This window comes from Passer domesticus, chromosome 9, assembly GCF_036417665.1.
Source record: "Passer domesticus isolate bPasDom1 chromosome 9, bPasDom1.hap1, whole genome shotgun sequence".
NCBI classification, from domain to species: Eukaryota; Metazoa; Chordata; class Aves; order Passeriformes; family Passeridae; genus Passer; species Passer domesticus.
The window spans coordinates 39660373-39681389 of record NC_087482.1 but is presented as its reverse complement, the minus strand read 5'-3'; the positions used below and the strand labels follow the sequence as shown (position 1 = coordinate 39681389).

At 45.8% G+C, this 21017-nt stretch overlaps 1 long non-coding RNA gene across 1 annotated transcript; it reads right to left on the bottom strand.

Annotated features, from left to right (window-relative positions):
• Window positions 1-15592: 15592 nt before the first annotated feature.
• Window positions 15593-20690, bottom strand: LOC135307384 (uncharacterized). The gene is made up of 4 exons (XR_010368097.1): window positions 20608-20690; window positions 19791-19866; window positions 16882-16996; window positions 15593-15968 (listed from the first exon to the last, which is right to left on the bottom strand). It is a non-coding gene; the product is annotated as an uncharacterized LOC135307384 (long non-coding RNA).
• Between the last annotated feature and the right edge of the window lie 327 nt (window positions 20691-21017).

The following is a 21017-nucleotide window of genomic DNA, read 5'->3' as shown; positions in this document are numbered from 1 at the left end:
CCTGTCAGGCAGGGAGTTTATCACAGTGCACCCAGTGCAGGGGTTCCTTGGATGGAGGAGGCTCCTGCTGTCACCCACAGCCTCTCCCTTGGGGCATCACACCCCCAGTGACACCCACATCTGGCTGGGTGGCCAGAGAAGAGCTGTGATTAGCAGGCAAGGCATCAACCTCAGCTACAAGAGCTGCTGGGCATAAAGTTCATTCATCCAGCTCCTCCCCACTCCTCCAGACCTGCATCTCTGCTCCCTCCAGCAGCTGCTGCCCTCCTGCCTGCCCTGCCCAGGCACTGTAGCCTTCCCCTGGCAGCTCCCTCACACAGCAGCAGGAACAGAGCTGGGCTTTGCAGCAGTGCCTCAGCCTCCACAGGCACATGGGAAGGTGTTTTCTGCAGCTGTCTGTGGTTTCTGAAGGGAAATGCAACCTCTCCAGGGAAGATTCCTTGGAGAGTGGTAACCACATTGGTGGAACCACCTTTACAAGGAGAGGATAAAATACACACATCCTAGAGAAAAAGAAGATGTCACAGAAGTTTTTCCTGTATCAACAGTAAATGCTTTGTTCCTGCATAAAAGCCCTAGGTAGCTCTGTTACACACATGAAAAGAAGGATGCTGCAAGTTCTATGGACATAATCCCCACATTTCTTAGTGTACTCCACTGTGAAGACATTAAACTCAAGCACAAGATATTTAATAGTAATAAAATCCCAGCCTTCACCCTTTGCTGTGAGTCTGCTCTCTGCTAGCATTGGATGCCTCTGCAGCAAAGCTTGTAGAAAGATCTACACTGTAAGACTTCATTGTAAGGTTTTAATAATATGAAAACAAAAATCCATGGCAAATGTTAGGGCTGACTGGTGTCCTAAGATGTAGTTATGCAAAATCTGCTGCCAGTTCAAATTAACATATCTCGTAACTAGCCCTGGAAAAAGAAGTGATCAGCTGAGTGATGAACAAGCCCCAGTTTCTGTCCTTGCTCATGACCTGCCTCAAGGCTAATCCTCCCTCCTTCACCACAGCTCCAACTTGAGGAAAAGGTGTTAAATCATGGTTCATAAGGTTTCAGCAGGAAACAAAAGGGATTTTTTAATAACTTAAATGTCACTTGTGCCTGCTAGAAGCTCACATTTGAAGTGCATTTGGTGCCTGCATTCTTCTGCGGAAGGTAGACAGGCTCTGTCTCCCCCACAAGAGCCCAGCTCTGGCCCTGGGGTTATCTTTGGACAGCAGGCAACCTCACCTGTACCTGCTGTCCCTGTGCAGGGCTCAGTGCTGACAGCAGAGACTCCTTTGTGCCTGGAATAAACTGGAGGGTTTGTGAGGTACTGGGTGCTATGACAGAGCCCTGCACATTTGGTGTTGGGGCTCTCCAGCACAGAAAATCATGCTTAGCAACCAGAGGTTTAGAAAAATATTTTGAAATGTTGAAAAAAATGTGCCTTGCATTTTTAATCTAACTGGAAAAAACCCCTTGGACCCTAAAGTTGCATCTTCAAAAGACTGGTGGCAAACCCTGCAGCCACTCATTTGTTCTGCACATACAGCTCTTCAGCAACACGAGGTTCTTACCTATTTATTTCCATCTCTTTCTTCAGGCCCCTTATCTCCTATTTTTAAAATAAAATAACCAAGAATCAAGGCTGTGAAAGGACTTGTTTTCCTCTCTGCTTGTGCCTGTGTTGTCTGCACGGGGCTGCCTTGCAGCTTGCCCTGCCCTTGGCCACCTTCTCTGCCCTCGATCCCAGCAGCATTGGAGCAGAGCTCTTCCAGCAGTGCTGCCCTGCAGGAAGCAGAGATCCTCAGCTGCCAGGGACCCCCCTGCTGCAGCCTGGCAGCTCCTCTGCTTGCTGAGCAATGCCTCGCAGCCCTGAGTGTAAAAGAGCAGCAAAACCAGGAGAAAGATTGCTGCTCTTTGCTCGTGCTGATTGTGGATGGCACTTTTAAACACAGGCTCAGTGTTAATGTCAGGAAAGCACATTTCTGTCCTCTACCTTCCCTTACTTATTCAGCATTCTTCTAGGATATAGGAGACAGCAACTCCTACATGCAATTTATATATATCTGTAGATATGTGTGAGAAATTTTTATTAAAAAGAGGATGACAGTTGCCACGGGAAATTATGAATACATGCATATACACATTCACTCAAATATGCATCCTGAGCCTTTGAGACCTTTCAATTTCTTCAAGGAAATTGACATTTATTTAAAGAAGTGTGATGCTCCCCTGTTAGATCCCACTCCAACCAAGAGTTCAGCAGCAGAAAAGGGGGTGAATCTGAGTCTTCCTCAAGACTTCTGATATAAGAGAACACGTAAAAAAGAACATGCAAAGAGAACATTTTGTGACATGGGTACATGAATAAGTTGTCTCCAAGTCAACCATAGCACAGCTGCTCTAATAAATATGCATTTACCCTCCCATTGCTGCAAGGTAGGACATGTGGAGGGTGAAAACTTTCTGTGACAAGTGTGTGCATCAGCTCCCTACAGGACAGGAGAGTGGGGTTCCACATCTCCCTCACTTTCAGTGCAGCCAACAAAGACATGAGGAAGCTCCACCTGAGATCCAGCCACTGACAGATTACACTGAAAACCTTGTGCTTTCATGTTCTTCTAAAACTCCTATAATTGCTACATTTAAAAAATCAGTTTGGGGTAGGATGGTTCAATCAATCTGGCCCTGGGAAAACAGAAAACAATAACTTGTACAAGCTGCAGAGCAGAGTCCTTATTAAAAAACTACACCAAAACCTGTGTCCAGTCCAGTCTGTTCACATCACTGCTCTCTTTTTAACCCTGCTCATACACCAGAGAGCCCCGATGGGCTGGAGCTGCAGGAGGCAGACCAGAGCTTGAAGAGGTTAGATGTATTTCTCTGTTAATGGGCCTGATGCTGTTCAAAGCTCCCATAAAAATTCAGCATGAAGATCTTCCTAAGCCCAGGGCCCTCATGAACATTCAGCCTTTAAGCAGATACAAAGAAAAATTTTCCCTGCTTCTCTCTGAATATATCCATCTCCTCAGAAGCAAGGGAAAGACTTTTATAGAGAACTTGATAAAATTCCTGAGACAGCTCATTAATTCCAGTCACTTCAGCAATGACTTCCCTGCCACTTGTGGCACTCAAAGAAGTTATAGATTGCCTTAGTAATAACAAATCCTATTCATTAGCCATGTCTCTGCACTTGCATATTAATATTGTCTGGCCTTGTTACATATAGAAGCCTATTCTATTTAATCTGTTTTTAACAGGCATTTTCCCCCTAAGGTTAGCCATGAAATAATTGATAGTGATAGTCATCCCACCTCCAAAAAGCTTGTGAAATTCCTTAAATGGCCTCTTATTGCTGCTGGGGAGCTGGGGCAGGCCATCTACATCTGCAGGTACTGAAATTTTACCCTATTTTGATGGGTAGAAATTTTTACACTGTACACTCTCTTCTCCACTTCACAGAGACATAATTTAATCAGCAGAACTTTTCTCTCTATGACATGTGTGCATCTAAACAGGATCCAGTGGTGAGAATGGGAAATAATCATAAACAGTGCAAATGGTGAGTGTGAAGAACTTTACACAACCCCTTACCCTCTCTGGAGCTCCACTTCAGAGCACCCCCCCAGCAGGCCCCACTCATCACACAATTACAGGATGGTTTGGGTTGGAAGGAATCCTAAAGCTCACCCAGTTTCAACCTCCCTGCCTTAGGCAGTTGTCACATTCACATTTTCTGAAAAATCCCTTTGCCCAGGATTTTTCTCCTGGGAAGCTGAGAAGCCACAGAGAAAAAAAGAAAACAATAATTATCTGATTTGCTTCTCCTACGTTTTGCTACTTTGGAATGTGTTTGGAGATTGTTTTATTGGTTTCTGGTATGAGTTATTTTGACTCTTTGGCCAATCCATGACAAGCTGTACTGGGGCTCTGGAAAGAGTCACAAGATTTCATTATTATCTTTTTAGCTTTCTGTACTTTTTAGTATAGTTAGTATTCTTTAATATAATATGGTATAATAAAATAATAAATTAGCCTTCTGAGAACATGGAGTCAGATTCATCATCCCTTCCTGCCATGGGGGTCACCTTGGATACAACAGGCAGGCACAGCTTTTGCTAGACCAGGCTGCCCAAAGTCCCATCCAACCTGGTCTTGAACAATTCCAGGGATGAGGCAGCCACAACGAACTCAAGATACCCTCAAAGTAACTCAAAACCAGAAAGGTTTGCCAGCAGTAGCAGGTAAGTTGATATCAAAGTCTCTTCTACAGGGTAAAGTGAGCTGTGTTCACTTATTTGTCTAAAATGAGAGCTGGTTGAAACCTCTCAGCTGTGCTCTATTCAGAAAGGCTTTTCATGTAGACAGAAGTTTTGAAGGACCTTGGAAAGAGGAGGTGTGTTGAAGGAAATATCGCTTTCTTAACAACAAAAAACTTAAAGCTTTGGAGGTCTCTGTGAAAATTATGCCTCTTGTGCTGTTAGTGTTAGATCATTAAATAGGAAATGGGATTTTTCATCTCTTTTATCAGCCTCCAAGATTAGTAGCTTTACAAGAATCTGGCAATTTCAGAAATCCATCAAAAATATTTCACTCCTGCACCTCAGATTAGCTATAAAGAAAAAAAGGTTTTTTGCTATGAGGGTAGTGACACTCTGGAACAGGTTACCCAGAGAAGCTGTGGATGCCCATGTAGCAAAATATTTAGGCAAAGTGGACCCACAAAACCTTTGCCCTGTTTTGAGTTAATTTGACCATTCTGACAAGACTGCAGGAAAAGAAATGAAGACAGAAGCATTACAGGGGAGCTCTCAATTATCAAGAGGCAGCCAAAACCTCCCCCTGCTACTGGCAATGCACCATAAACCAGGAGCAGCTCAAACCCATGGCTGCTGCTAAGCTCCTGATTGTTGGTGTGGCAGTGCTTTCAATATTTATTATACTGAGGAGTTCCTGATGAACTCTTGCTGCTGTTTATAGCACGAGCCCAGGTACAGCTCATTTTCCAAGAATAACTTTGGCAAGATATCAGTATCTGTTGCAGCCTTTTGACAACTTATAAATATGGTTGGAAGTGCAGTCGAACAGTTTCAGGCAGCAGAGCAAGAAATTTCCCAGAGTTATCCACTAGGGCAGAGCCCTCCCCATCTGAACATGCATGGAGAAGAGAACATTCCCACTGCTCAAGCTCCTGCAGAGTATTTGCATGAGGAAAAAAGCACTTTTTTCCCTTAAGGAAAAAAAAAAACCCAAAAAACTTTCAGTTTTTCTCTCCTCTACAGCCTTTAGTGATTTTCTGCATGCTAAAAATACACCCAAAATCCCAGTGTTCCTACACAGCCCAATTGTGACTGTCAAGCTGAGTCCCCAGGAGCCCACAGCTGTGAGCTGGAGCACTGATGGTGAGCATTGCACTCCAGCTTTTAATTCTGCAGTGTTAGTGACTCACCTTTGCCATCTGACTCAACACAGCCATGACAAAAGTCCCTTTCCTGCTCCTTTGGGACTCCTGCCCACCCTCAGCACCTGTGCCTGATGCTTGATTCACCCATTCAGACTCTATTAGGTGAATCAGGTCCTCTGTGTTTTCTGGAGCTGGCCCCTCGTGGGGCTGCACAGACAGCTCTGGGACAGCAGAGAGAGACACAGCATCATTTAAATAATTTTAATAATTTAAGCCATCTAAATCAGTGCTGACTTCAGTGCCAGAACAGCTGAACCTGCAGCCAGCAAATTTCACCACTAGGTTGATGCAAGACTGACATAAATGCAGTCACAAGTGTGATTCATCACTTTTAGAAGCTGCCTTGCTCTGTTTTTCAAGAATCATGACACCCAGACAAATTTTACCACGAAATCAATTACCTGCTAGCTATGACATTTACCAGAGCAGGTTTCCAGAGATGTAACTGAGCATCACCTTGCTGGAGCCATGGCAAGCACCAAGCCCACCCCCACGAGCCAGGCACGCAGCCTGTCTCCTATTAGGATGGATGGCAAAACATGAGCCTTGTACAGCTGACAGACATTTATGGGGGATAATTATGGAGACTGCAAGTGTATCAGTTACTCTGACAGGTTAATGGTTTCTTTTTGATTACATGCACAGGCACAGGGGTGACTGCAAATAATTTGCTGGTCTCTTTCCCAGGACAGGTCCCCAGATGTACTTCAGTCTGTGCCAGAGAGCAGTCCATCAAGAATCTTCAAGCAAAATAAAGGCTGGGAACACCATCTGGGAAGTAAAACTTAGCCCAAGTGCCTTGTTTGCAAAAAACTCCCTGGTTTATGGTGGAGTCCAGCCTGACCCAAGCCCACACACAGCTGGGAGCAAGGTGGATAAGGCACAAAGCTTTTGGTGCTACAGGGTTTGGGTACATGGCTGCAGCAGAGAAAGGAGGAGATACCTGGGGAAGGGGATGCTTCTGCTGGGGATGGAGGTGGCTTTGAACAGGAGATTGATTATTGTGTCTAACATACTATTTTCAGAGTTAAAAAAACCCCAAACATAAATGCTCTTTTGATTTTGACCTCAGATATGAATACCTCATAGAATTACCTTGTCATTATATGGAATATATTTTTAACAAGCACCTAGAGCTGGAGGTCTGGTTTGCTTTATCAAGCTTTCAGGGTCACTGAGGAGTGAATTTATGAGGATGCAACCAAAGCTGCAGGTGTCAATGTACATGAAATAATGGGATCTGTAACGTGACATGAGGTCTTTTCACACAGGAATAGTTTTAATATCAACTCCTTTTTAAAAAATCCCATTTTGCAGACCTATTTGATTTTTCTATCCTTCACACCCATCAGCTGGATTTCACCAAAAAATTCAATCCATTTCCAAGAAAGTTGGCCAAAGGAGCAGCTTTGACACTCCAGCTGTGTTACTGTGACCAATCATCCCCATGCTCCACGTCCCCAGGAATTTCTTCTTGGCTGTCTGCAACGAATGCTACTGAGGAAAAGACAGCAGTGAGTTTTTAATTGGTGTTTAATCCCTTGTTTCTAGGAGTAGGATGCAAAGCTGGCTGCATTTCCAGGATGGTTGCTGACTCAATGAGTTTTTCCAGTGTCCTGTAACAATCCCACTGGCAAACATCATTCCCTACAGAGGCACCATCAGTGTTTGGACATGTGTGAGTGCAAAACCTACACGGTTTTAGCTTCTCTTTTTTAACCTAAATGTGGATAAGGAAGCATGGCATGGAGAATCCCAGTTTTGCTGGGATTTAAGGCAACAAAATCCCCCTTCATCCTCTGTTGCCTCCAGCAGCTTCAGCAAGAAATTGAGCTAATTTGTTTAGTGTCAGCTGTCCTCTCTTAGAAAGAAAATATTCTTTCAAGGCACACAATTACTACACATGGCACTCATAAACAATGCCATGTTTAGCAATTTGTAGCACTGAGCATTGAAAGGAATTTTATCTGATGGAGTTTGACAATTTTGTCCAAAAAAAAAAAAAATTTCTGTAAGCTGCAAATAGTCTTTAATGGAAACAGATTTAAATACAAACTATAGTTCCTTCACACTGTGCTGTAAATCACAAGGGAGACATAATTCATTTGCAGCAGTTTTCAACAAGAAAACTTGGCAGTCTTTCAGCAAGTTTCATAATTGCTCTATTTTAAACTGCATCCTGAAAAGGCTCAAGATAGCTTTTAGTTTTATTGAAAGGTTAATTTCACACCTACAGAAAAATATCAGCTTTCCATTAGATCTAACAGAGTGTTAAATGCAAAAATTACAGTCCCTTCCCTATGAATGCACAAAGTTTGTTGAATTTTTAACCCACCCTGATTTTCCATTCTTTCCTGGGGGAGCCAAGGCACAACAGGCACACAGGGCTGCCTGGAGCACCAACACCAGCAGCCCCTAATCCCAAATCAGCCCTGGGTGAGATCTGCAGGACATCACCAGCTGCAGGAATTTGGGTGCCAGCTGTGCAGGGTGGGGGGCTGTGGCAGCCCACACCTGAAGAACACCCAGCACAGAAGGCAGAAGGGGACATTTCCCTGGGAAAAGGCTTGAACAATACTAATTCTTCACAGATTTATGCCAAGCTGCCTCAAAAAGCACCACAGCATCTCTGGGCTCACCTTGTTGCTGGGAAAGTACAAACAAGGAATAGGTAAGGAAGAAATTTGCTCATTCCCCATCCCATCAGCTGTGTGCCCTGTTGGAGTGAAACAGGGAGCCAGCCTGCTGCCACGCTCATCTCCCACTGGAGGGGTGAGATTAGGGCACAAACAATGAAATTCTTCTGGTGTCCTGTCCCTTGGAGCAACACCCCTGAAGCAACATGTGGAATTTCTATTTCAGCCCTGCCACCAAGGCACGCCGAGTCCCTCACTCATCCAGGGTGGAGCACTGCTTCCCTGGAGCCAATCCTGGAGAGCCAGAGGAGTCCCAAGAGGACACTTCTCACCATTATACCTTGGTGTAATTATTTTGTGACACAGCCTGAACTTCAGCCTCCCACGACTTGAAAAAGTCCCTGCAAATGTGATGCCTTTGTGGTTTTGTGTCTGGCAACCTGCACTTCCCCAAAACCAGCACTTCCCCCTCTGCTTCTCAGAGATTAAGCATAGAGAGCACTTGTAGCAGTAGTTTCAGCTATCCCTGATGGATACAGACACCTCCTGGCTCCCAGAACCATCATCCCTCCATGCAACAAGTGCATGTGTGAGCGTGAGCGTGCACAGTGCTGGAGGGGGTGGATGCAGGCAGAGAGGAGGGAGTTTGTGCAGCCCTGTGCACACGGAAAGCCATTAGGGAAAAGAATGGTTTTTGCCTCCAAGAAAACCATGATTCAGTCATTACCTTATGGGGGGAAAAAAAAGTCACACTGAATTTCATTTAGGTATTTTAAGTTGAGTCACACCAGAAACGACTTGTCAAGGAAAGAGGAAGAGGATTAATTTATCCCAATGAACCCTGGTAGCATGGCTCTGTGCAAGGTGTGTTTATCATTGCACAGTGCTCCCTGTCATTGCCAGGGCTCCTCCTGAGGAACAAGGGGCAGAGGGACTGTGCCCAGAGCTCAGGGGACCTGCAGAGCTGGCTGAGGTGCAGCACACCAACACACCCAGCTGGGATCAGGGCTGTTCCCTGGAGACAAAGGATTAATGCAACAGAAGAAACAGGTTTATTGACTGTGAGTTACACCCAGCCTGTGCTTCTCTGTGGCAGGGCAGGGAGGTGCAGGGGAGGCAGTGTGGCACAGCTCAAGCACGAGCACTGAGGCACCTTTTCCTCCAAAGCACCTTCTCCTCCAAAGCACCTTCTCCTCCAAAGCACCTTCTCCTCCAGAGCACCTTCTCCAAGTCCAGCTTGCTCAAAACCAGCTCTTGGGCTTGTGGCAGCCTGGGGAAATTTCATTGCAAGCCTTAGATTCACAGCCCCAAAGAAATAACTGAGGGCATACAATGCTCTTCCCTGCCCCAGAAAAGCCAACCTCAGCATGGCAGGGAAAGCCAGGCCAGCAAAGAGCTCAGAATTCATCACCAGCAAGGGGATGTAGAAAACAGCCTGGAGAAGCAGCCTTCAGGCAGGTGTGGAGGCTGGGAGCAGCCAGCTCTTCCCAAGCTGTGCTCTGGGACCTTGCCTTTGTAAAGGCTGGTGTGGCTGGGAAGTGAGGCACAGCCCTGATAAGGAACTGCCAGGCAAGAGAGTGATAACTGGATTTCTTTATCTGCTTGCATTCTTTTTAAAAAGGGCTATGATTTCTGCTCACAATTATAAGAATGAATAACTCCAGTATCCTGGATTCTGTTGTCTAGAAACAGCAAGAAAAATGTAGCTTAAGGAAGAAGTATTTTCAAAAGTAAGGCTTCCTTTTAACATTTGCAAGTTTTCAGCATTGCCAGGATCCTGGGAGCAGGTGAGCCACCCTGCAGGAAATGGATGGGTAATTGCTCAACAAAAGCTCCTGCAGTTTGGCTGAGTTAGTGGAAAGTTGATTAAAAAAAAAAAGTTTAGTCAATACTGAGAGCACCTCTGAAAGTCCCAGGTGAGCACCATCCCTCATCCCAAAGGCAGATAACCTTTATGTTCCTCTCTGGTATTCATTCTCTAGCCTTTAGAATTGCTGCTCTTCCAATCTTACTCGTGTAAATCATCACACTTCCCCTTTTTATGATATTCTAATTAAGAAAACTGTGATAACAGTAACTAATTATGTCCATAACACATTCTGAAGTGCTCTCTCCGCCTGTCAACACTCAGAATGGGAGTCTAAACTTTGGCAAGTGTCCCAGAGCCAAAAAAGGGTCTCGAGCAAGATGCCACTAACCTCCTGTCATTAATCTCAGATAAAGAAGTTCCTATGAACAGCCAGCAACTCGTTTGCCATCAGGCTTGGGGATCCTTGTTCATCTTTTCTGCTACAGCTCAGCTACATTCTCCAAATCACTCACTCTGGAGCAGGCAGTCACAGTCATTTTACTATCTGATTTTCCTGAGCAAATGATAGCTGTGTGGAAGGATTGTGAATTAGGATGGACTGCAAAGCAAGATTTCTTTTTTCTTTTGGGAGATTCTGGACAGTGCCAATCCTTTAAAAAAAAAAACAAACTACAGAGCAGGGGAATGGAAGAGCTTCACCAAATATACACAAACTGGTTTTGTCACCTCAATGTTTGAGTTGCACATCTGTCTGTGAGCTGCTCAGTGCAGCACATGGGCACCAGAGGAAGCACAGTCTGGGGAGCCCCTCTTGCTGTGGCCAGAAAGGAGAGCTTCCCAGAGTGCCAGGAGAAGTTCAGACAAGGATTTTCAAGGTTGAGGGAATACAACTTCATTTTAGGATCAAGCAACAGCAAAGTTATTGAGCCCATTTAACATCTTGAGAAAACAAACACACAACTCTAAATTTCAGAAGTTCCAGCAATTAGGAGGGACTCACACACCTGCCTTGGTGACCTAAACACCTTGTGGAAGGCACCTCGAGGTGTTTCCATCACAGAGCAGCTCTACCTGCAATTCCTCCACCAGCAACATGCTGGAGCTGTGACTTCAGCCTCCCCTGACCAGTCCAAACTGGGACAATTGCCCCTGCTCCCAGTGCCTCCCTGCCCCACCACCAAGCACTGCTGGCAGCTGGAGCCCTGCAGCATCTCTGCCTCCACAGGGGATCAAAATGGTTAAAAAGGTGGCAAACAGACTCTCCTGTGTGTCAGATAGGGGGTTCAAGTTCCCCTGTAGCAACTCTGGCTAAATATGTTTATACCATTTCCACCCTTGGTTAAATTTCTGAGAAAAAAATCATTTAACACACTGGATTTCATATTGCTAAAAGAGGTGCAAACTGTTCGAATGTCTTAGCCCTGGGCTGTACCTGCAAGATCAAAGGAAATCCACTCGGAAAGCTAAAGGGTGAAATCTGCAGGTATCTGGCTGTCTAGAGGGTGGGCAGTGCCCCTCTAGGGAGTTTTAATATTTTGGCCATGTCAGTCCTGCAAATTGCAGTTTTTGCAGTGAGTAAATTGATTATGTAGATTCATGTGGTCTATAGGGTCCATGATGTGCACAGAAGGTGACATAAATACACATTACAGTGCCAACACCTTGTTTTATTTCAACTCCTGACAGGTTACAACTGACATTGAAGAGAACAGTGATGAGCAGCCACTCTGTGAGCCCTCCCTGTAAAAGGCAATTGCATCCCACAGTGGGACTGGTGGGACAGACCTCCAAAGCTCCCAGCTCATCTGTTATGCTTGGGACAGGAGCAGCTCTGCACTGTGGATTCAGAGAGTAGTTGGTAATGTGTTTTCTACTCTCCTGTGCTCACTGTAATTAGGGATGAGTTATTGGTCATTTTTTTCGGATAAACTTGTCTGTGCAACATAGCAGAGTCCTACCTCCCATTTAGAGAGCAAAACAATAATAGGACTAGTAATGAAAGGACTAAGACTGGATAATGATCCTAATTTCACTTGTGTTATCAGGGTTAAAACACACACAGCTATTGCCAAGCCCATGGGTGCAATTCAGTGTCTGAGAAACAGCAAGTGTGAACTCAAAGAGCAGCCCTGGGGCTGAGCAGGGCAGCCCAGCCAGGGGCTGCAGGTGCTCCCCACATCTTCCAGAACAACCCCTGCCCTCCCATGACATGCAAGGCACCATGAAGAGCTGCAGAGTCAGAGCCCAGAACAGCCTGGTTGCCCATGCTTGGATGGGGCCAACCCAGACATCTCAATCACCACACTACACTGAATACTCTGCACACTGAAACCTCTGCCCTTGGGCTGCAGCTTTTGGGTGTAAAGTGGAGGCAACACTGGGATGGAGACTGACAAACACATGCTTGCAAAGCAACAGTGCAAATATATTAGCCACTGCAAAAATCACAGGATGATTCAGGGTGAAAAAACCTCCCAAGATCATCGAGGCCAGCCATTAACTCAGCACTGCCAAGCCCAACACCAAACCATGTCCCTGAGTGCCACATCCATGTGTCTTCTAAATTCCTCCAGGGCTGGTGACTCCATCACTTCCTTGGGGAGCCTGATCCCACACCTCCACCCTTTTGGTGAAGACACCCAAGCTAAACCTCCCCTGGTATAACTTGAGGCCATTTCCTCTTGACCAGTCACTTTTCACCTGGGACAAGAGGCTGAGCCCATCTGGCTCCAGCCTCCTTTCAGGGAGTTTTGGAGAACAATAAAGTTTCCCCTGAGCCTCCTTTTCTCCAGGCTGAACAAGGAGAAGTTATTTTGTTTGACTTCACACACACAATCATCTGTCATGGGAGGTTTTTTATTTCTTTTATTCTATTCCACGGCAAAGCAGAAATGAAAATATTGCCAAGCTAGAACAGCAGGTCGCACTCTGCTCAAGGAGTTTACAGCAGCAGTGGTGGTGCTGGGCTTCCCCTGGGAGGGTGGCAGTTTTGGGGGTTAAACCATGGCTGGGCTCACAGGGACAGTTTGGCACAGCCAGCAAGCTGCAAAGGTTGATTTGTTTCTACATAACACACCCGGAGGGGTTTCACATTCTGATCCCAGCAACAAGAACAGGAAGGACTCTCCCAGGGCAATTTTGCACTAGAATGCAAGTATCTCCTAAAATAATGTTGTTGGGGGGGTACAGTGGCCTGACTGGGAAAAGTGAAGGGAAAAATTAAAAGAAAAAAAAATCTAGCCTTCAAAAGAAATATACTTAATGATTAAAAGAAGCTAAAGTAAAAAAGAACTGTTTTCTCCTGCTGGAAAAAAAAAAAAATCAACTAACCAACCAAAAAAATGCTTCAGAACTTTTTAATTTCACAGAAATTATTGTTTTACTTCTAGTGCTCTCTGCTTCTTCTGAGGAACTGGAATTTTGCAGAATGAGACAACTCTGTGAATTCTCAGTTAATAGAAAAGCAAAATGTTTGGGGATAATTATTTTCTGGGAGTTTTAACCATACAATGGGATACAACACAGCATCTGCTCCTTTGGCAAACTATTCCCTCACATTTGTTTTGGTATATCAACAGCTTTATTCATTATTAAGGATTATTCACATGCCAAGGAGAGATTGGCATTTCTGAGAGATGCTCACAAAATTTCCGTGAGTTTTAGCACATGCCTCCTTATTCAGTTTACACCAGAAATATGGCACCCACCATCCTCTTGTCCTTAAAAATATTTCTCTCATTCATCAGCGCATGGTTTAGATCAAAACCAGAAGGCAGGAACAATTCCAGTCAATGATCTGTGAGCAGTCCCTTGTCTGAAGCATACACATCCAGAAGTGATGAGTTGTTGATCACTTGGATTAAAAAAAAAAACAAAAAAAACAAACCCAAACCAAACAACCCTGAAAACGCTTTGTAAATTAACTGCTTTTTGAGAAAGAGCTAATTCACAGCTCGTCACCTGACTGGGGCAGCTCAGCACCGAGTGCTGCTCCCACCTTGCCGGTGTTTGGCACCTCTCCCTGGGACTGTGGAGATCCTGCTCCCTGCCCGGGCAGGCTGTGCAGAATGGAGGGTTACAGAACAGGCAGAAAGATTATCGATAAAACCAGCCCTGTCCCTGGTCTGCAATGAACTGCAGCTGAAATCCGGGTGTTTCCTGACATGGGTGCCCTTGATCTCCTCTGTCTCAGCCAAAGTCCAGCTCCTCTGTACACAAACCTCTCCCTGCTGGCTCTTCAGGGCTGGGCAGGGACAGAGGTTTTGCCCAACCACCATCCCCATGCTGGCCAAAAGACAAGACAGCACCACTCTCCAAAGGAAAACTTGGCCAAAACCACAGAGCAGAAGATGCAACTCTTCCCAAGATGAGGGATTGAGCTCCACAAAAGCCAGAACTGATCCAGAAAAGGCAATGAGAGCCCCTCCATGAGCAAAACACAGGGCTGACCCCTCTCACACAAGGTCCTAGGAAGTGTTAACTGCCATAATCATCTCCCAAAAATCCTTTTTAAGCCACAATTTCACAGATCTTTAGAAACCATATTCCTGAATATTTTCATGCTTATAAAGGTCTGCTTCACTACCTTTGTAGGATAAGCCCAGTAACCAATAATTCCTACACAAGAAGTGCATCTGCTGGCTGCAGCATTCCCATGGATGCTGAGATATCTCAGGCATCTATTGAGTGGCCACAGCCCCAAGCTCAGCAAATTGAGCCAAGTTGCATCAGCTGTGCAATAATGTGCTCATCTGCCCAGTGCAGCAGCTCAGCGGCTGCTGTACAGCCAATTGAGACGTCTCTGCCTCTGGCAGAGGAAAAAAGAAACCCTACAAAGGCACTGCTTGTGAGTTACAGCCCAAGCACACAATTATGTCAGGCTCCAAGTTAAATCACTGCAGGCAAGGGTAATCTTCTCCCCCTGCACACACACTGCCCATCCTCTCCCTCTGCTTACAGGATGCTCTGTCTGCATCCCTCAGCCCCAGGATGCACCTTTTGCTACGTGCCACCATTTAGCAGGCACAGCACTCTCCCTTCCACTGGGTCAAGCACAGGAATTAACATTTATAAGCTTTCTTAGCCTCGGACACCTGAAGTATCTTTCCATGACTATATAGGGAATCAAAGCCTTCTCCAATCTGGATCACAGCCAGCTGTAGCGTGGTGGTTTTGCCATCAGACAGGCTTAAAGTCTGCATTCAACCCCGCAGGCAGGGCTGCCAAGAGCTGAGACCCAGGGCAGAGCAGGAAAGATGCACATGCTGCTAGGGCTGCAGGGGAAATCCCTCTGTTGATGACCACTTTTACTGCTTTGCCTGCCAGCTGTTTACATAAAGGGGAATTTACTCAGAGAAGGCTCCTTTTTGGAGCAGTATTTGCTACATTATTTGCTATAATATTTGCTTTATGTTATAAACTGCTTTCAGCACTTTCTAGAAGACATCTTACCTGAGTTGCTTGAGGAGACAATATTGCAAAGCCAAGGTTATTCATATTTATATCAGGAATCATTTACCCCTCAGAGGAAAATGTGTTACAGAGTCAAGGGAAAAAGTCATATATAAGGTAGGGGTAGAATGTTGTGCATGAGACACAGATTTCTGCAATCATTTGCCTGCAACGATTTAATTTAGTGAAATATGTTGTACTCAAGTGTTTAAATTAGAAACCTGCTCTGAGCTGAGGAACTTTGATTAGACAAAGAGAACAGTAATCACTTGGAGCACTGCATGCAAGGGGCAAGCAGCCACTTAGAATCCCTAATTTGTAACTTATTTATGCACTGCAGAGCCCACACACCTTGATGGCTTAGATATTCTGCTTCATGCCAAATGACTAAACACTCCTCATGTGAGCAGACTGTCACTTGCAGTCAGGTCATTTATCTTTCAAAAAAGCAATAGAGCAATCCTGTCCTCTCTGCTTGGAGGTCTCTTGAGACCCAGGCATTTCAAGGTGGCTCCATTTCAATATGCATCATTTGAGAACCTGCTGTGGACGAGTTCAACCAGGCAGAAATTGTAAAGGTGTTTTTCCATATGCAAACCATGGTTATTTTGTGCTGTGAAAGAAGGAACACATCACTGTGCACAGTGACCATGTGAGAGCCGCTTCTAGAAACACTGTGAGAACCCGGCAGCCCCCTATTTCTATCAAAGAATGGTTTGGGTTGGAAAGGATATTAAAGACTATCTAGTTCCAGCCCTCCTGCCATGGGCAGGGACACTTCCCACTAAATCACATTGCTCCAAGCCCCATCCAACCTGGTCTTCAACACCTTCAGGGGTGGGGCATCCACATCTCTGGGGAGCCAACGCCTCATCACCCTCACAGGAAAGAACTTTTTCCTAAAATTCTAAACCTACTATTTCAGTTTAAAGCCATTCCCCCTTGTCCTATCACTACGTACTCTTTAAATATAATTTATGTAAAATTATACCGGGTATGTGTGGAAAGCCTGAGCCAGTGAGCTGCCTCCTGAAATACACCAGGAACAAGGCAGTGTCCCCTTTGGACACTTTAACCTGGCCTCTCAAACATGGTAACAAGAGCATGGGGTTTCTGAGTTGTCTTCAGAGCTAGATCTCTCTGGGGCTGATTGCAGATGCTGGAGCTGAGAGCTTCTTTCCCCAGGCTCCAGCATCAGCAATCCAAGCTGATGCTGGGAGGATGCAGCTGGGCAGCCAGAGCAGGAGAATCACAGCCTGCAGCAGGCTCCAGGATGGGGTTCATCCTCCACAGCTTTAAAAGAAACCTGGAAGGGAGGTTTGGGTGTCACCATTCACAGCGTGGGCACCTCTGTGCAGTGCCCTCGAGAGCAGAGCCCCAGCATCCTGCTCTTCCTTCTCAAAGGTAATTGCCACAGCCTCATCCAGGAGGGAGAGGAGAAACTAAAAGCTACAAACACCTTCCTGTGAGGCTGCAAACACACTGCTGTTATCTTTATGGCAGCTTTTAGTGGCATCAGCACATACCATGCTCAGCAGCACAGCTGAAATCAGTCATGGCTGGGATCAGCAGACAGATCTTTGCCTGCTGTCTTTGCTGGTACATTAGCACTTCTCACATTAATTCATCAAATTAAGAGCCCTGCAGTAAAGCAAAGAAAACTTGTTGGGGAGGAAAAAAAAAAGAAAAAGAAAAAAGCTTGTTAAATATTCCCCACAATTTTGTTTTGGATACTTCAACCAGTAGCATCCCTACCCTGTGGTGCTGCAGTCACTCAACAGTCTCTGGGACAAAGTCTGTGTGTGGGGAGTCATAGAATAGCTTAGGTTGGAAGAGACCTCTGCCTTCATTGAAGCTCTAACCCAACACTGCCATGTTCACCATAAAAAATCAGGTCCCTAAGTGCCGCATTTACTTTTTTTTTTTTTGACACTGTCAGGAGTGGAAACTCCACCAATGCTCTAGGCAGCCTGTTGCAATGCCTGACCATCCTTCCAGTGAGGAACTATTTCCCAATAATCAGTCTAAACCTCCTCTGGAGAACTTCAGCCTGCTTCCTCTTGTTCTGTCACTTGTTACCTGGGAGAAGAGACTGACCCCCATCTGACTACAACCTCCTTTCAGGGAGGTGTAGAGAGCAAGAACATCCCCCTGAGCCTCCTTTTGTCCAGGCTGAGCCCCCCCAGCTTCTCCTCATCAAATTTGTGCTCCAGACCCTTCCCCAGCTCCATCCCTTCTCTGGACACACTCCAGCCCCTCAGTGTCCTTTTTGAAGTGAGGAGCCCAAAACTGAGCCAGGATTTGAGGAGTGCCCTCAGCAGGGCCGAGGACAAGGGGACAGTCACTGTCCTGGTGCCACAGCCAGGTCACTGGGGCTGTGGCTCACACAGGGCATCTCCAGGACACCTCTTCTTGCCAAGAGGAGCCCTTTGTGTCTCTGAACTCTTTCAGACAGGCTCCTCACAGTGCCAGCCTTCCCCAGGGAGCCATTAACTAATGAACAATGGAAATACAGGTTTGGAGCAGCGTCTCAGAGCTGACACCATGTGAGCATTGGGCTCCTGCCTCCCGCAGCTGGGGAGGTGTGGGTGTGTGTCTGCAGCAGGAGCTGATGACTTTGCCACGGTAATTACCCTCAGCCAGGCACAGCCAGAGCACAGCAGTGTCTCCCAGGCAAAATGGCAAAGCAGCAAGGCTCTGCTGTCATCACGGCCCCCCTCCTCCAAACTAATGGGCTAGATTACAGTGGAGGAGCTTCTGAGGAGGAAAAAATAGAAGAAAGATATTGGAAAGGAAAAAAAAAAGTGCTGTGTGCCAGGAAAGTCCCAAACCCTCATGAAATATTTGGCACCCTTTGGGTTCTAACTAGCAGGAAAGGAGAGAATAGAAATGTTAAGTTATGGATAAGACTGGCTTTGTGCTCTTTACACTCTCACTGGCAGTAAAGTAGTACTCAGCTCACAGATATTAAAAAAAGAAAAAAAAATATTTTTCAAGGATCTTCTACTACAGATCCCAGTCACAGCTGCCTGTGGTGGGTAACAACCCTGCTCTCATTAGCATCAATACCAGAGACAAGAGAAATGACAATTGTGAGGCTAGGTTTAAGAGAGAGCTTACTAAAGGTTGGGAGACCAGTACCTGCCAGCTGGGGAAAAGCTCTGTCAAAAGCAGCAGCAGCAGGGAGGGACCAGGATGTCTCCCGGCAGAGGAAGGCACTGTCACACCAGCAGAATGATTGCCTACTCCATTTAGCAGCATTTTAATGCCAAAGGGCTTTTAACAAAGCCCCTCTCCAAGGCACTTAAAGCTGCTAGGATGTCACAGGATGAGAAGGAGGATCTTTTAATGCATTAATAAATAGAGGGATAAAAAAGTCCAAACCCCACAAGACTAGGAATAAGCCCCAGTTTGTCGACACAAAAGGAATGTATCCAGTGATTTGTACTGCTCACTGCAGTCATAAGTGGCCTAGAAAGTCATTCAGAAGCAAAATGAAGTTTTTAGGTGAGATAAGTCAGAATAGTGACAACTGGAAGAGATTTCATATGTGTATATGCACATAGAGATATTTTATATGTAGCACATGTATCTCAGTAGTTATATATTGCACATATTACACATATATTATAGCTTGTGAATAGATAAGTCAAAATATATCGTATATATTTGAAATTAATGTATTTTATATAGATACACAGGTCTACATAAACTAATTCCCCACCCCATTTTCTGCCACCTTTCCCTGGGCCCCAGGCTCCAGGGCAGATGTGCAGGGAGGCAGCACAGCAGCCTGTGGGGCTCCACAGGACAACATCAGCAGAAGCATCCTAGCAACAAGTCAAATACATTCCTTCAGAGCAAACCAAGAGCCTGGGCAGCCAAACCCTCCTGTTCCCCCTGGGCCAGCACCAGCCCCTCTCCATGCAGGGACAGCCACCACAGCTCCCAGAGGGACCCTGAGGCAGCATTCAGACACTGGGAGGCTGCAGCAATCCTGACACAACTGTTTAATGCATTCACTTAACTGCAGTTCCAGCTCTTCCCCTGTTGTATTTACAAACTGTGAGCTCCCATCGATCTCAGGGCACCTCTTGGCCCCTGGGACCCATCAGGATGGGCACATCTAGCCAGGAATATCATTATGAAACAATTGTCAACAGCAAGATGCTCCCAGGTTGCAGCACAGCACACAGACAGATAAGTGGCTTCCAGCTCAAGGAGACAGTCCTGCCTTTCCTAAGCTTAGAGGAAAAAATAGAAACAAGATCTCCCTGGGTCTTTCTAAGGGTAGCAGGATGAATTTCTGTGCTCAAGACAGCTACACAACTGCACTAGGTCACGGGCACCAACAACCTCCCATCTCCAATCAATACCAGTGTTTATTTTTCTAGTATATTAACAGATGTAGAGTGTAAGGAGGTATTTCACATACCTGTAAGGCAGGACAAAACAGCTCTCCATCTGCTCAGCCTGGGAAGACCACCACCCTGACCTCTCTCCTAAGAGCTCTGTAAAAAAAGGGTGTTCTCCTTTTATCAGAATTTCTGAGCTGATTTGAAATACCTAGCAGCTGAGAGCTCCCAGTTAAACACCTGAGAAAGAGCTGCTAAACATTTTTCAGGGCTAGAAAAAAGGAGAGAACCAGAGCCAAAATGTTATCCTGGGAAGGTTCTGGCTACAGCAGGTGTGCCCAGAGTGTGGCTGCCACCCATGGAAGCTACCAACCACTCTCCTTAGGAGTCCTTTGCCAATGTGTTAGATGTATGCATCCAACAACACAAGGAAAATGGTCACTTGAGGTTTCAGAAGTCTCCAGTCTCTCGTAGCCTTCTTTCAAGTCCAAAGCCCACTGTCCTGTTGCCTCAGTGGTCTCTTCCCTCCCATCCCAGGCCCTGCAACAGGCAGCACAAACCTGCCCCTCTGCTGCAACCCTGGGGTGCTGCTTGTCCCAGGGCATCAGCAGACCCCAAACACCCCCCTCCAGCACCCCCAGCCCCACTGTGCACCCCCACACTGCCCAGGCTGTGGGGCAGCCTCTCCTCCCTGGGGGCAGCTCAGAGCACCACCGCTGCTCCAGCATCCTTGCCTGGGAGCTTCTGGATGAATTCAGTTCCCTGTGGAAGAGCTTTCCTTTTGACCTTTGTCATTCTCTAACAGGGATGAGAAATCTGCAATTCTTCTACAGTCTCAAGGGCTGGAATAGGTATTAGAGAAGAATTAAGCATTTCTCTTTAATTTGCGGTGCTTACCCGCTCTTTCCTTCACATGTACTTGAGCACTCCCAGCATTGCTTGGCCTCAGGCTGCATTCAGCAGAAGGCTTTAGGTGCTCATTAATTAATGCTTAATTTGTGTGGGCCTCTGCTTACAATTCTTATGCAAATCCTTATCAAATTGTGTTCTGTTTTCAGCTGAGCTGGATCTAAGCCCTAAAGAGCTAAAAGAGGAATGACAAATTGAGGAGTAAATGTGCAGGTAATAAAGCCTTTCCTGTCCTCAGAGGCTTTGCAGTAACCTTGGGTCATGTGTACTACAAGTGTAAAATTAGAGGAGAAATAAAGAGCGCCTTAATGTTTGAGTCTTGCAGAATGCACAAGAGCTGATGTTGGAAAGCAACTACCAATAAACACTTACTGATGTGTTGGTTATTAATGTGACAT